The sequence below is a fragment of the Lupinus angustifolius genome, chromosome LG09 (genome assembly GCF_001865875.1).
Source record: "Lupinus angustifolius cultivar Tanjil chromosome LG09, LupAngTanjil_v1.0, whole genome shotgun sequence".
NCBI lineage: Eukaryota > Viridiplantae > Streptophyta > Magnoliopsida > Fabales > Fabaceae > Lupinus > Lupinus angustifolius.
This window is the reverse complement of record NC_032017.1, coordinates 10,942,872-10,948,466: the sequence shown is the minus strand read 5'-3', so window position 1 is coordinate 10,948,466 and position 5,595 is coordinate 10,942,872.

Sequence of the window (5,595 nt, the reverse complement as noted above, 5' to 3'; positions counted from 1 at the left end):
AAATATAACATACATTTTGATATATGGGGTGATGATTAGGACATATAAGATAAGCATCGGTGCCTTTCAAACTTTATGGCACTGAAATTTAATATATCTATTGCATTTTGGTTGAGGCATATTGTTAGATATTTTCGGCTGATTGGTGTAATATTAATCCTATGATTTTGAATATTATGATTTTCACACATAATATAAAATAAGGATACAAAGTCATATCTGAATCCATGTTCTCTAATCTACTTCTTTAACATACCTTTTGAGAGAGTTTTGGTATGATGGTCTTCCTCAACCAAATCTTTTAATTCCTTTTGGGACCTTCATTTTCTCTCTAATGGGGAGAGGTGAAAGCTATTTGTGATTTGGTGTATTTTGAGATCATAACCTTCCTTATGCGTTAACTTATAGGGTTCCCATTATCCCCAACCTGATGAGTATCCACCCATTAAGCCCATATCCGTTATAAGCTTTTAGAAATCTATGGGGTGCCAGTAATTAGATCACTTATAATGTAACCCCCGAAATAAATAGCTGATATCATTGTATCAAATATATGATGTCCACCTTAATCAGAAATTATAAATTTCTAACAATCTCCCTTGTGTGCTTCATATCTTCATGATACAATTATATCACAGGTTCTTTAGGCGCGCATCCGTATACTATTTACATTTAGACTTATCCTTAATACAATCTGGTCCATCTCATATATCAACTATGGAACCACCGCGACTTTCATCACATGCAAGCATGACTCGACCATAATGATCACCATATTAATATACTCAATAACATATATCAAATTTGGATGAGTGACATGGAAATTTTATGCAATGTGGTCTCATACATGCCTATTTCCAACTGGTCATTCTTTATTCTTTAGTGAGATCAATCCAAATTCCTTATTTGCAACACAATAGTTGCCATACATAAGTTCAAAATAGAACAATAAACCATCAACTTTATTATGCATAAAACTATGTATGACGTCCAAAGTAAATCATAAAACATATAGAATCCCACTGAACTAAGGTATCCTAAGGAACAACACCCATATGAGCAACATGCTACTTTAGGTACCAAACTCTTAGTCAGTGGATCAGCTAGCATAAAATTTGTCCCTATATGTTCTATTCGAAATTTGTCTATTTGAATACTTTCTTTAACAACCAGAAACTTTATGTCAATGAATTTTGACTTTGTAGAACTCCTATTGTTGTTGGATTAAAGAACCATGGACTTGTTGTCACAATAATTCCCCAATGGTCTTTCAATACCATCGACCACACGTAAGCTAGTGACAAAATTCCGCAACTATATGCCATGGTCTGATGTTTCAAAACAAACCACGAAATCCGCAACCATGATTGAATGAGCTATGAGCGTTTGTTTAGCAGACTTCCAAGATATAGCACCTTCTGCCAAGATAAACACATATCCAATGATCTCTAAATTCTCGGACATCTAATAAGTGAACATGTAATCATTTTTTCTCTTTAAGTAACGCATAACACGTTTGACTGCCTTCCAATGATGCATTCCAGAATTACTCAAATATCTGCCCAAAACTCCCACAACAAATGCTATTTCGGGATGTGTGCAAACTTGAGCGTACATTAGACTTCCTACTGCAGATGCATACGGAATCTTTTGCATCTCGTATCTTTCAAGGTCATTGTTGGGGAACTGTTCGAGACTAAACTTGTCTCCCTTAGCTATAGGTGTATCCCTTATTTTACTATCTTTCATGCCAAATCTATCTAGGACTTTATCTATATAGCTTTCTTGTGATAACCTTAGGATACCTTGAGAGCGATCTCTCAGTATCTGAATACCTAATACAAAAGAAGCAGTATATCATCGACACATAATACCATGAAGATAAATTTACTCTCACTGAACTTATGGTATACACAATCTTCAACTTTATTTGCCTCAAAACTATACGAGGTAATAACTTGATGAAATTTGTGATTCCATTGACGAGAAGCTTGTTTAAGCCCATATATGGATTTCTTTAATTTGCATACCATAGACTTTGAGCCAAATGACACAAAGTTTCCTAGTTGCACCATATAGATCATTTCCTTAATGTCACCATTAAGAAACACAGTCTTAACATCCATCTGATGTAGCTCGAAATCAAAATGAGCTACTAGTGCCAATGTTATTCTATAAGAATCATTCAAAGATATTGGAGAGAAAGTTTCTTTATAATCAATACCTTTAACTACTAGACCAATTTTATATATGTCAATATTACCCTTTGAATCCCTATTGGTTTTAAATATCCATTTGCAACCAATAGGTTTCGCACCTTCAGTTAATTCGACAAGATCCTAAACATTATTATCATGCATAGACTTCATCTCATCCTTCATGGCATCAATCCACTTTTGAGAGTTAGAACCTTTCATGGCTTGACATAAGTTCAACGGATCATCTTCTGTTAACTCAATGTCATCCTCATGTTCTTGAAGAAATACAATATAATCATCAGGAATTGCACTTCTCCTCTCTCTAGTGGATCTCCTTAATGGCACTTCTACTTCTTGAGGTTGTTAAATTTGTTCAATAGGTACTTGAGGGAGAATCTCATTGTTGTCTTGTTCTGAAATATTGTGAGAGACAATATTTTGAACATTATCCCCTATTACCGAATTTATTCCTTGAATGGTAATAGGCACAAGAAATTATTCACTATTAGTGACAGGTTCTTCGTCAAAGACAACATTCATTATGTTCTATTCCTTCCCAAAATCAACTTCATCAAGAAATCTTGCATTTTCTGTCTCAAAAAAGAGTCTTGAAGTGGGATCATAAAATTAATAGCTCTGAGAGCATTCAACATAGCCAACAAAATAACAGCTAACAGTTTTAGAGTCCAGTTTTCTTTCATGGGGTCTATAAGCTCGCACCTCAGCTGGACAACCCCAAATGTGCAAGTGTTTCAAGCTTGGTCTTTTATTAGTCCAAAGCTCATATGGGGTTTTGTTAACTGCTTTACCTGACACCCTATTAAGGATGTAAGCTGTGGTCTTTAAAGCTCTCCCCCAAAGAGACTCTGGCAAGGAAGAACGACTAATCAAACTTCTCACCATATCCTTAAAAGTTCAGTTTAATCGCTCAACAACGTCCTTCATGCTAGGTTTGCCTAGCATAGTATATTGCCGAACAATTCCACATTCTCCGAGGAAAAATATAAATAGTTCTTTCACGGCATCCTTATTGTTCTTTCTTTTCTTATTATAAGAGGTCATAGCTAAGTGAGCACTTTCAGTCTTATCTATATGCATCCTCTCTTCCTCTTGCACATAGTCCTTCTGAGTGTTATAACTCATTTTAAATTGCCCAAAGTGTGCAGGAAGCAAGATCAAAACCAAGTGCACGAGCAAGTCATCACCAAGTTCTAACTTAAGTGACTTGAGTTTTGATGTGAGATTAGACATCTCCATAACGTACTCCCTTATGTTCCATTTTCCTTTATACTTCATAGAGATGAGTTTAGCCAAAAAGTTAATCGTCTCCGCCCTTTCATTTTTGGCAAAGTATGGTTGTATTTCTTCAAGAAATTTCTTGCACTCTGACCCTCAGAAATAGAGCCCCAAAACGCTTCTAGAATAGAGCGTTTCATGATCATTATACACATTCTGTTAGAGTATTCCAATTTCTCAATTTTAATCTCATCGAGGATTTCCATAGTAAAATGGATTTCTCCACCTGAAGTGTTAGATCTAAATCCGTACAACCGAGAATATTTTCTACGACTTCCTTTCGGACCTTAAAGTATGTCCCATTCAGCAATGGGATGTTCTTAATTTGAGTAGAAATATTTGAACATTAGTAAAAGAACAAAACAAATTGCAATATTCTTACAATTAAACTTATATTCAACTTTAATACTTAAATTAAAATGATAATGGGACAGATCACGAGTTACCTAGCACAACTTTAATATTCAGTCTATGGACAAAATATTAACTTGAAAGTCGTACACTCCATGTAGTAATCAAATATCGGTCAATCTTGTCAAACAATAAACCTTTCTTTGGACCGACTTACTATTCACATGGAAAACCATATAATTATCGCATATTTATTACTACAAGTATGTTTGTAATTTGGACCAAATAATAATCTTCCTTTGGGCCAATCACTATTCGCATAAAATCTAGACATATAATTGGTTTGATATATCATATCAATCACTATTGATACTCTTGTTTGTGGTCAAACATTGATCATAATGTATGTCATTAACATATACAACTTTATAACAATCACATGTTTATCATCCCATGTGTGTATATAATCCGACCAAAAAATAATCTTCCCTTGGGCCGATTAATACTCGCATGGATATATATATGCACTAACATTTGACATTTATTTCAAACAATTCACAGAAAATATGTCACATTGCCGACTTCTTGTTTAATAGGTTTACTTAAAATGTCAAACAATTTTATTTTCCAAAATAAAAAACGATTTAGTTGAGTTTGATTCAACATTTAACCCAAAATATATATTATCTATATCTGCAATAAATATATATATTCATTATAGTCTATTGGTAGCATTGCATCATTCTCATCACAAAGACTTCATTTCGAATTCAAGTAATGGTCCTTTTGAATTTTCCATAAAAGAAAATATTACCATTTTATACATGATTAAACATGACAGTGCAAGCTATCCAAACAAAAACAATACTTCAACAATAACAACTACTTAATAGTGCAATTAGCCACCAACCAATGCAACTAACCATAAGTGTTGCAATCATTTAAACAAGCAAGTCATGTAATATATATAAAACAAGACATGTTCACATAATAGACACATCACAAGATACCTAGAACATCATCAATTTCTAGTCTTTGGACATAGAAATTAATTTGTAAGTGGTACTCTCAATGTAATGATCAAATATTAACAATTAGTTCTCTCAAACAATAGTCTTTCTTTGATGATCAAATATTGCATCAATTAATTCAAAAATAATTACCTGGCGAAAAGTAAACAATATGAGTCTATTATAAAAAAAATATAATCTTAGAATTAAAACCTTCAGATTTGATATCTTTTATGATTAACAAATCTAATCGCACAATATAATTCCAAATAAAAAAAATATTACTTATATATCAGCACATAAAAAAGGATGCAATCTTAATCAAATACATAATAGATCAAGAGTTAAATGCATAAAAATATATATGTAAATTATTATAAAAAATTCCAAATAGAATATGATTTAAAACATCACGAGCATATCTTTTATATATATTTAGTCAATTATTTCATATATATATATATATATATATATATATATGTATGCACTTCTAAAATACAATATATACACAATATATATTTGATTACAAGAATCACATATTTATTGTTCATGATGGTAGGTATACGTTTTATGCAATAATCATATTAAAAAAGAATTGAAAATAATAAGTATAGTATTTAAAAATCTCAAATATAGAGGATCATATTTGACCAAACCATAATTATATATATAACATGTATGCAGATATTCAGATTGCATAATACCTCAATGTATAAGAAATACATATTGATCACATATAA